The 12,268-nt window shown below is 38.3% G+C and overlaps 1 long non-coding RNA gene across 1 annotated transcript; it reads left to right on the top strand.

Moving 5' to 3' along the window:
• The first annotated feature begins 8,338 nt into the window (after nt 1-8,338).
• On the top strand, nt 8,339-11,657 carry LOC124169448. Its single transcript, XR_006867132.1, has 3 exons — nt 8,339-8,379; nt 9,052-9,122; nt 11,562-11,657. It is a non-coding gene; the product is annotated as an uncharacterized LOC124169448 (long non-coding RNA).
• Nucleotides 11,658-12,268: the final 611 nt, after the last annotated feature.

The raw sequence follows: 12,268 nt of genomic DNA, 5'->3' as shown, positions 1-12,268 counted from the left end.
CAATTTTTAGAAAATCTCGATATAGATGTCATTGCGAATGGCGATGATTTGGTGTTCATGGAGAGCTTAAAATCGTATAATTTTAAGGTAAAAGATGTATGAATTGTAGTTAAAACCCATTGTAGAATTTACGACATGAAATTGGTGAGATTCGAACCCGCGACCATCAGCATAGTCGGTGAGATACCAAAATCGGAAAAAATACTCACTCTCACTCATTTTTGGCTTACATGCATTTGATAAGTCACATTAGATGAAATAAAATGACTGATATTAAGAACATTGAGGAAAATAATGTTCGATTTGCAATAAAATCGCTCTCATGTATCATAAAAAACGAATTTTAAAAGAATCGTCGTCCGATGTCATCCCATCAGACTCATTGTCGATCTGCGGATCACGTAAAATTAGTAAATTTCCACCTCACCTGATAGGCTACCCTCGTTTTTTTGTAACTCCTGATGTAATTAAAATTTATGATTCTGATATTTAAAGGAGTCTCTGGGTTCTCTGCAGACTTTCATCAGAAATTAGTTATTTTGTTTGTCCTTTCCACGCTGCTATTTATTTTACGCTTATGGCGCGACTTATTTTTAGTGCTAACATGGATTGCTTAATTGATACTTTGCATAATTTTCTATACGATAGAGAAAGAAACACGAAAACTAAATGAGGTTAAATCACACGTTTTGGGGTATTTTTTTGGAATCCACTAAAGTGAACCAATGCTTCACCTAAATATGTTGATAAATGATAAAACAAGTGTTGGGATATCATAGATGATATAACATTTTACACAAGAATCCATATTGAGGGCGAAATGGCTCCTCTATTGTCAATTTGAACGGGAATATGACGATTCTATGCAATAAGTTTTCGCGTAATTACGTTGCTATATATCCACAAGAGGTGCGGTGTCTGGCTGTCTTTCGTCCTGGAAGCGCTGTATCGTAAGGTAGGGGCTCGAACTGAATTCCTCAGAGAATGTGCGAAGGGCTTCAATCGGTGCCTAGCGTGTTTCTAAGCTGCAAACAGTGGAGAAGAAGCAGCGGCCGGTACTAGACATGACAGCAGTCAGTGGCGTAACAATGAATATGCTTTGGGGGGGGGGATGGGGTGGCGACTCCCCCCCGCCCGGCAATTTTTTCGGGAAAATTTTTGAAAAATGACATGCCTGGATATACAATTTTCATCATTTTGGCTCTAAAAATTTAACTTTAAGCAGATGCAGTTATTAAAGTTCAAAACTAGACAATAGTTTTAAATAAATTTTTTATTTCTCAGAGGCTTTGGAAGGGGGATCTATCCCCTCATCCCCCCATAGTTACGCCACTGACAGCAGCGGCGACGAAGATGAAAGTGAAACCGAGTATCTTAAATATTGGGCTGTATTTACCACCAATTTATTTTGCAGGCTTTTCGTAATGAAGAGGCACTTCCTACTCTAGCAATGAACTTTCTTGTAGGACTCCTACCCGTTCCCCCATTCTGAGTAATCTTTCTTTCCAATGCCTTCGTTTACTCTCTCCTACAGCCTTTTGCTGATCTTCCTGACACCCAACTTACGCATCCCAAAACACCCTCCATTTCTTCCCTTCCCTAGCATTTCCCACCTCTCTCCGGTGACGGTGCTTGACTGCGTCGTAAAAAAAAACACGGTCCCCAAACGTAGTCTCAAGGCCGTTTCACACGGTCCACGGAATTGCGCAATCTGATGTACGTGCGAAGGCGCAATCAAAATTACGTCGTGTGAAGCGGTGAATTTCTAGAACACATGTGAGAATGCGTGGACGTGAGATGGAAAAATTGTCGCTGTTCTAACTTCCTTCATGAATTCGCGCAATTCCACGCCATTTCAGAATTTTATGCAGCTCTAACTTGCGCGATTCCGTGCCCCGTATAAAGGCCGTTTTACACGGGGTACGGAATTGCGCCGGTTAGAGCTGCATTAATTTCTAAACTGGTCTGGAATTGCGCGAATTCATGGACGAAATTGCCCGTTCTAATTTCGTCCATGAATTCGCGCAATTCCAGACCATTTTAGAAATTAATGCAGTTCTAACCTGCGCAATTCCGTGCCCCGTGTAAAACGGCCTTTATACGGGGCACGGAATCGCGCAAGTTAGAGCTGCATTAATTTATAGAATGGCGTGGAATTGCGCGAATTCATGAAGGAAGTTAGAACAGGGACAATTTTTCCATCCCACGTCCACGCATACTCGCATGTGTTCTAGCAATTTATCGCTTTACACGACGCAATTTTGATTGCGCCTTCGTACACACGTCAGATTGTGCAAGTACGTGCCCCGTGTAAAACGGCCTTCAGGCATGGCTGACGGCCCTTTACCCAACCCTCTCTCTCTTTATCCTGCCCCCACTCAGTGGCGGATACAGTTGGGGGGCCCAGGGGGCGTCCCCCCTTGCGAGGCCACCCGTATTGCCAAACATTGCAGAACCACAATTGTAACTTTTTTATATCATAAGATGGCATTGTCTATTGAATATGTGTATAATCACTTTAAGTAAAAATTTCTGAAGCTTTGCATGTGACTTGATAATTGTTTATTTCGATAAATGTAAAGGTGACTCAGATGTCTTTTGCGCCCCCCCCCCCCCCTTGAGTTTTGTCTGCATCCGCTACTGCTACCCCCACTTCCTCAACCTGGCAGCTTTCAATCAATTTTCTTTTGTTCCCACCGCCCTTTTTCTGTCTTTAGTGGCCTTGTTTAACGTTTTCGGTGGTTAATTAAGATAGGATTTTAACCCTAATGCGGGCAAGGCGAGTCTCTTAGACTCATCGCATCACATTTTTGAGAATCCTATCTATATACAGCCCTCGTGGTGACTGACTCACTCATGGATACAAATTCCCGACCACTTCCAGAAGTGCTGGAGAGCTGAAATTTGGCACGCGTGCGGGGAATCCGAAATGATCCGGAGGAAAAATCCGAAAACCGGAAGTTTCCGCCACGTGTCGTCGCTAGGACGACAAAATGGCCGAAATCGGGCTTTTTTCGGGGACAGTCTTTCGGTTTTTATTTTACTGCGCGCGAATGGTGTGTGCCACACAGATCGCTAATGCATTTTCTGAAAGCTGATAAACGTGGGCACGTAACTACGTAATGTTGTTAATTTCTTTTTAAGAAAATTGCAGCCAAAATGGCGCCCAAATATTCGTTTTTCTATTAAAATTTCATAACTTCCACTCCCTTCGACTTAATTTAAGGTATAGGATAACGAAAATGATTATTATATATGCTTATAACATCGTCTACGAAATGTAGGTAACAATTTTCTTTCGTCGTCCTTGGTTACTCAGAAAAAAATTAAAATATTCCGAAAATCACCGAAAATTACAATTTTCAAAAGATTAACACAAGGTTTTGTCAATTTTTACTCAACCGATTTCTTTCAAACTTTGTAGTTACATACAGCTTAGCATTTTATTTCAGAAGACATAAGCAGTTTAATAATTATTTAATAGATTTAACCGCGAAAAAATAAAAATGGCGGGCACTGCTAACATTTTTCAGGGACTGGTTTGCTTTTTATTGTATTACTTTCGAAATATGGATGTCATAGGGCACAATTCTTTTAGACATGACAGTAAATGAATGTGACCATATAGTACCGTCATCTTTTAACCCCCCGAAACCCCCTAAAAAATTAAAATTAGCATATAAGTAGCCTTGTCGGGTACCTTTCGTCACAATTCCGATGCTTTTCCAATCCTTACCACTCATCGCTACGGAATTGATGTGGACGATTGATGACCGCTGGCAGTAAAAACCTATAAACCCCCGGTAAACCCACATACACCCCCCCCCCCCAAAAAAATAAAATTTTCAAATAAGTCTACTTTTTCGGTAATTTTCATGACTATTCCACCGCCCCCAACGACTCATCCCCCCGAAATTTATGTGAATGGATGGTGACCGCCAGGAGTACACACATTTAAACCCCCGGTATCCCCGTGAAATCCCCCCAAATGTAAAATGTGTCTCCTATTTGGGAACCTCTCGCAAACATTGTGCCGCACTACTTCCGGAATATTTGGTGAGGGCGAGCCACCGTAAACCATACGGGAAAAAATACCAGAAAACCCCCGATCACCTCCTGGAACATCGCCGAAAAAATAATTTTAAAGTTGCCCTTCCGAATAGTTTTCGACACAATTTAACCGGTGCCCCTACCACTTATTAAAACCCCCGATAACCCCGTGAAACCTCCCAAAAAATTTCTAATAAATAGCCTCTCCAGGGAAAAGAATCGTAAGACCACTCTTCCGGTCCCCTAGGACTTATCGGCACGGAATTTATGAGAACTATTAGTGACCACTGGTTTAACACAAGTATAAAACCGCCGGTATTCCGTAGGAACCCCCCGAAAAAAAAAATGAAAAACTTGCCATTAAGTCTTCTTTTATGGGTACTTGTCGCCACTATTAATCCGTATTGCACTACCTTTTAAAATCATCGCTACATGATCACTGTGGACTTTTGGTGACCGCATGCATAACACATTAAAATCCCCGAATCCCCCTGGGCACCCCTCTCGGCGGGGAAGACCGATTATAAGGACTAGGCGGAGCAGCCGCGGGGGGGCTCCTCAACCCCAAGGCGGCGAAGCCGCCCCACAACGAGGAACTGGCGTAGGCGAGGGGGAGCTTCAGCAACCCCCGGGCGGCGTAGCCGCCCCGATGTTCAAGCGGCGCAACCGCTGTGGACTCCCCCCACCTCTGGGCGGCGAAGCCGCCCCTTAAACGAATAACGGTGAAACAGTTCCGAAATGCCCTCGCCCTCTGGCACACTAAACCCCCAGGCGGCGAAGCCGCCCTTCAGCGAGGAACGGCGAAGCCGTTCCGAGGAATGAGTGGGGCACCTCCCTACCCCCTGGCCGGCGAAGCCGGCCCCTAGCCGTGTTGAGATTATTCGAACTTCAAAAGTCTTCGAACGACCACAAATGTAGACGGCGAAGCCGGAACCGGGGTTTTAAGGGGCGGAGCCCCTTAACGAGCGCGCGGAGCGTGCGAGTTTTATTATGTTGTTGAAATGTCGGCATGTTGTAAATTTTTTACTTCTTCTAATTGTATATTTCCTATAAATTAGAGTAATTCCAACTTCTTTAGGAATTAAAGTAACTTAAAAAATATTTTTTTCCCCTGAATTCCCACAAATCCGGGCAAGGTAAGTCCGTTTCACGAAATGTAAAAAGTAATGTGCATTTTACAAATATTTGGTTTGAATTGTCAAAATGATGTAAAATTATCACTATGTACATGTGACGATAAATATTTGGTGTTTTATGTAGTGAAAACAGAAAGAATCAGTCATAAGAGTCCACTGTACTCGCTGTTTGACTATGTATGAAATTTATAAGTAATGTAAAACTTTTGTTAAACAAAAAATAATCAATTTTATGTTAAATGATTCTATAGTGCACAATATTTACAAATTGATGCAAAAAGTACTATTTTTCACTGTTAAATAGTTTAAATTAAAAGCATAAGTTAAAAGAGTCCATTAGACTTACCTTGCCCGATTACGTCAGAAAAATATGTTGCCCGTATTAGGGTTAAAAATGGGATTGTTGACTGTAGGTTAATAAATTTTTATGTGGAAAGTGCCAAGTGTTTTGCTTTGTATCTCATAATGGATCTCCACAAATTATCTGCCTCGTCCATCCAATTCAGAATAATCCTTCCACCTTTCCATTAGTTGCTTTCCTGGCATTGGTGTTTTCTCTTCAGTAGCCAAATCATATCTACGTAATCTTTCCTCATGAGGCAAATGAATTTAGTTGTGTTGGAATTGATGTTTTCCTTTGAACTGCTGTGAGGGCTCCTTCTCATGCTTCCGACTGGGCTAGTCCAATGTTTCAATGGAATAAATTTGCATTTTCCTCAGGAAAAGGTCAACTTTTTATGGAGGGATACCGTGGAATAACGTATCGAATGGTAAACAAAGGTATCATCCTGCCCAATATTTTATGTAACAGTTCACAACAAGTATGATTGTAAAGCAATCGAAATACTCATGTACCTGATGATTAGAGATACTTGAAAATCGCACTTTCATTTTTATTTTATCGCACTTTCATTAACAGTTTATCGCATTTTGTAGCGTCTATTTTTTTATTTTGCATAATGAGGTAGATGACGATAAAATGTAGTGAAACACAGTTACATGACAAAATACAGAATATTTTAAATAATTATGTTGTAGAACAATAATAAATTAAGGAACAACACATATAGTGGCGGCGGTGTAGCTAGCCCGTGCCCACTTGTAGTTCACAGCCCTGTAGAATCCCAGCCAACTAGCAGCTGGCCATGGTCACTCACATGCTTTAAGCGGTTGAGTGTCGGCGGAGCATTTAAACTGCGCTCGGCACAAAATGTACGAATTTTGCCGTCAAAAAGGCAAATTTGCGTAAAAATATCGTAAAAGTCCAGTCATCGCATTTATTAGCACGCATCGCATTTATCACATTTGCGATTTTCACGCATCTCTACTGATGATGATTGTAAAGCAATCAAAATGCGTGTTGAGCTGTTGAATAAAGTTATTGGGCAGTAAGATATCTTTGTTTATCATCTGACCTCAGTAGTACACAATCAATGATTGAGCAGAAGCCTGAGAAAGATTCATCATGGACCTAGTTGTCTCCAAAACCCAACCTTTGGTAGTAATTTTCCCAATACCTCCATCATGTTACGTTGATCAATGAATGAATCACTCGATTCACAATATTTTCATATTTCATCTTCTTATCCAGCCTTGTCCCCTTAAACATTGAGGCTGCCAAGAATAGTTTCGTTGTTATTTCACTCACCATAACATTATGGTCGTTCTTTGGTGATTTTTAAAACCGGGAGTTTTCCCGGTTTTTAGAAACCTATTTTCAATATGAGGGAAGATTCTTCGAGAAACAGAAGGTGTAGCCATGGGTTCGCCCTTATCACCAGCTGTTGCAAACTTTTATATGGAGAATTTTGAACGAAAAGCTCTCAATTCAGCCCCACTCCGACCAAAGCATTTTTTTTAGATATGTTGACGATACATTTATTGTGTGGCCGCATGGACCTGATACTCTCAATGAGTTTCTACTGCATATGAATGGACAGCACCGAAACATACAATTTACGATGGAGAAAGAAAGTGACGGAAAACTTCCATTTCTGGACTTATTAATTCACTGGAAACGGGACAGAACCCTGGGACATAGTGTTTATAGAAAAAGAACCCACACCGACCTCAACCTGAATGAGAAAAGCCATCATCATCCCTCCCAGAAGATGTCAGTGCTCTCAACTCTCATACAGAGTCCTCTGGATTGTTGATAATACACTACAAAGTTGAGTCGTCGCATCCTACCATCTTTGTTCTCTGCACTTGCTGTTTACATGTAGAAAGTGAATGTGTCTGGCAGTTGCTCGGCAAGATTTTCCGTTATTTGTAGTAGAAATACGGCACAATATGTTGTAGTTCGGCTCCTAATTGCTCCATTAGCACTAAGGACGTGTTTAAAAATATTAGTTTCCCTCAAAATACTGAGAGAAGAGCGAAATGGCTTCAAATATGCCGAAGGGACAAGTGACACCAAACAACGTCTTCCCGCCTACGTGAGGTAAGTTTTTCTACACTTAATGGTTCCTTTAATACTATTACCTTAAATTTTTAATAGCGTTGATCCACGTATTTCAATTATTAGGTTTGAACTGTGCATGAGTAGTAATTTTAAAAAATATGTATTCCGGTCGGATAATCCGGCGAGGTTCTTGACGAGTGTTTTTGTGCTTCTGTTTTTTCTATTCATCAATGGAATATGTGAAATTTTGTGATTAAAATATAATATTTAGTCTGGGTTGCAGAGACGATTGACGTAGTTCTTTACTACGTACCAGAAAGTGTAACAATAACTATTAGTGCTGCTAGTTTTGTATTCAATAAAAATATTTGTTTTTGTCAATGCCGGTATGAAGTAATCTTACGGTCATTTACAACAATAAAGGCAATTACGTTTTTGACTAGAATCTGCGCATCTGGATACATATTAGTGGACGAAACTCCACTTTTCATTGCTTTATTTGTGTGTAGTTTATGAGAAGAATGACTATTATATTTCGAAGTAGTGTGAATGCTTAATTTTAGGATGCAATTAAAATCTCAACGAGTCGCTTTTGCGACTAATCTTTTCCTTGACTCATTCCGAATTTTTAATTCCAGTTTAAGTCCAGTGAAGAGGATTACATTCCTAGGGCTGGTTAAAACGGAAAAATACATAAACACCGAACTTTTGTCGTGGCCCAGTGCTTATGCTGCTGTCTGCTCCTGTGTACTTGAAGTTTCAACATCTTTGGCCGAATATTTACTTGTGGTACGTATTCGGGCTTATTAACTAATTGTAAAATATGGAAATATATAATTAATTAGGTTTTTCTGAAATGGCTTCAGTGATTATCAAACAGGACGGTACTATTCATGCCTAATTATTGCGAGTCATTTAAAAAATATGGCTATGGAAAACTAGGAGTTTTTGATTATTTCTTCGTACATCATTTCAATTTCAATGCGTTGTTGTCAGTGTGTACATTATTCATATAAACTTTTTTTTGAACTTATTGTTTTACTTATATATTTACTTTTATTACGCATGTGTGTTTAATTGTGCTTTTATAAATGTTTTATAAATAGTGATTGTCAAGAGTGGAGTGGGAGCTTATTGTTAATGTGTAGATATAACTTATTCAAGACCTGATGCGGTATTGTGTGAAAATAATATGGTTTTAATGATATATTTGAGATATCATGATTTCTGTTGCAATAAAAACTTCTTTAAAATGCATTTCTTAGTGATACGTTGTGATAAACCAAGGATATTGTACTCCTAAATCCATTTATGGTGTTTATCCTAAGCCGTAGGGGGATTTTCTGCCATTTCCTTTTGCGTTGATTCTATATTCTAGTGATTAGTAATGTTTACCATTGGAATAAATTAATAAATTTGATTTGCATTACCACTTGCATGTTGCTGCTGCTGTTCATGCAGGTTCCAAGAGTGTCATTTGGCAAGGGAGCAACATAGGAAGAACTTGCACACGATGCTACATTACTGATTGGGTAAGTTCTACATTTTACAAGAAATACCCTGGCATTGAATGTTCAACTACCCCTTCTCACCAGCATGCATGTATGAATAGGATACCACATTGCCATTTATTTGTTTCTTAAGGGTTGAGGTTAGTGTCTGTAGCTTTGAATATATTTGTTGAAGGTAATTCATTAGAGTTCCTAGAGGAAAATGGTGCACTGCAAAGTAAAAGCCAAAAACCTCATAATGAAAGTGGCATATAAATATTAGACGCATTGGTTCTCTTTGAGTTCGAACTTAACTTAATTGTAGTATAAGCTTTACTTTTTTTATACATCACTGATTGGCTGAATTCTTATCATTTTCAGCTTGGCATCATTCTTTTCCAAAGATATTATGGCTTCATCGATTAACATGCAGAAGAGAATTCATGTTTAAATATAATTTTTGGGTTTCTCGTTTAGTTCATGTAATTGTTGTATAGAACACCAAAGAATCATTTGGTCTTCAGTAGAATACATTATAAAGGCCTACTATACTGTATGGTTTAAATACAACGGAGTGTTTTAAGCATGCTGTAGAGTTGTAATTCTTACTTTCAGTTTTCTACTTCAGCATGTGGTTAAAAAAAATTGCATTAGGTCATTGCAACATGGTTGAATTTTTTAATCAATGGTATTCTAAACCACATACTATGAAGCCACTGCTTTTAATCCTTCAGTCAAGTTTTAAAGTTCCAGTTACGAAGTACCCCCTTATTTTTGAAGAGGAAATTAGTATGTATGAAATGTTATTATGTTCATGAGATTAATGCTGAAATCAAATTACAAATAAGTGCAACAGTCGTTCGTAGAGAGGGGGAATTGAAGCACAAAACATGTTTAATCAAAGTAAATATTGCAAGTAATATGATTCCATACTCAAATCCAAGTTGATATTTGGCCTTACCAACAAGTTGTCTCTTCAGACTCCTCTGTCCTCCATAATGTCAACCTTTTCCCCAACTCATCCCATGTCCTCAACCACTCGGTCATTGCATTGCAAACTTTTTCTAGTGCCAAGTCTCTTCTTCATAATTGAGAATGCTTCTTTTGATGGGTAAGTTTAGTTTTTTTGTGCATAAATGCACTGCAATTCTGAGATTCCTCTTTTTAAGTTAGTTTCTTTCCAGAAGTGTGGATTACTTAATCCTTCTTGGCAAATTACTACATTATATGTTGTACTTAAAGGAATATATATGTATTCCATGACAGTGTTAATGGAGAAAGTAAATGTTGTTCATCTCATTGATTGGAGGGTACCATGAGCATTGACTTTAACTCTTCACTGAACAGTTTTCTGGGGTTGAAATCTGTTCTTCATAATTACTAGTGGTTCTTTTGATAGGCAAGTTTGGTCTTGCTGTGCATTAATTCACTACTATTCTGAGATTCCTCTTATACAGTCAATTTTTTTCCATAACTATTGACTGCTTAATCCTGGTCTGAATGTTATTATAATGGATGTAATACCAGAGGAAACTGTATGACACATTCCATGGTGGTGTTGATGGAGATAGGTGTTCATCATTATAATGAGGGTCATTAGTTGGGGGTACCTTCACCATTGACATGAATTCTTTGCTGAACAGTATTCTGGGGTTAAAATATGGGATACGTTTGAGAATGCGTATTAAATGTGAAATCTATCAACCTATTCCGCTGTTTGGAATGTTTTAAAATGTAAATATTTTTTAAAGGGGGAGAGCATACGATGTTCGAGGTTAGGCAATGGAGTAGTTTAATATGACTGTATGTATACAATTTGATAATAATTTTAGATGATCTGATAAATGTTGAAATATTTGCGTGAAGGAGTAATGGCAATGGCATAACTACGAATATGCTTTGGGAAGGATAGGATGGCCTGGAGTAGCAACCCCCCCCCCTCCCCCTCAGACAACGAATCAGTCCAAGAAAATTTTTGAAGAATAACATTCCTGGAAATACATTTGAAATCATTTTGGCGCTAAAGATTTAACTTTTAGTCGATGCAGTTCAATATAAAAAATAATTATAAATATTTTTTTTATTTCTCTGAGGCTTTGGGGAGGGATCTTTCCCTTCCTCCCCCCATAGTTATGCTACTGAGTAACAGTGTTGTGGAATGTTAATGTCATATTATTCCTTTTTATAATTTTGTATGCTGACAGGAAGATTGCCATCTTGGTAATAGAATTAATTTCCAGAAAGTTGTCTGCCAATTGAAATTGCATGTTTATTAATTTCCTATTGCTCAAACCGTGAAAGATGATATAGAAACTTATGTGATTGCATGTTTAATAAACATCTACACATTATAGAACTTTATCATGACTGTTGATTGTGAGAATTTGATGTATCACTAAGATGCTGTTCATTGAAATTACTTATGAATTAATGATTTTGGTGTGATAAAGCTCGAAATTTCATTTATATTTTTAATTACAGGTTCAGATATTCGAGTAGTCAATATCATTGGTGGTAAAGGAACATAGCAACATTGAGAAGAATGCAAGATGTGTGGCAGGTGTTATCAATTATTCATCATTCTCTCCTACTAATTTGAATCCATTTTAATAGAAATTTTATATCTTGTGCACTTAAGATTTATTTTTTATTTTGCATTATGTAAATAATCTTGGTTTCGATGGAATTGTTAAATCATTCTGGAAATCTTAAAATGTAGCATTTGTGGTGTGTGTACATTATATGCATTGGAAAAATGTGATTTTTTTCTATTATATACCTCCTTTGATGATATCTTTTATGATCTGCAGCTCTCGTGAAAAGTACATAAACTGCATGACAGCTTGGGACTTCTGTAGTTTTTCTTGTCTAATTTTGGGGTAGGATAATATTTCCGATTTGTCGGCACTAAAAATTGACCAGACTTTTCCTCAAATTCCTAGTATAATATCCATTGCGCTGTTTTCATGGAAGTTTGCTCGGATATTACATGCGAAATGTCTTCCGATCTGAAGATAACGATTCTCTCTCAGTTGATATTGGACTTTTCAAAATCTGAAATTATTCCTTTGACGAGAACAAAACGCTATATAGTAGCCCTGGGAGCAGTAATAGTAGTTTTGGAAATAATTTACCTTGTTTCAGACATAAATATGAGAGTTTCATATCTAGAAAAACGTCCTGTGAAA

The sequence above is a fragment of the Ischnura elegans genome, chromosome 12 (genome assembly GCF_921293095.1).
Source record: "Ischnura elegans chromosome 12, ioIscEleg1.1, whole genome shotgun sequence".
NCBI classification, from domain to species: Eukaryota; Metazoa; Arthropoda; class Insecta; order Odonata; family Coenagrionidae; genus Ischnura; species Ischnura elegans.
This window is presented reverse-complemented; position numbering and strand designations above follow the sequence as displayed.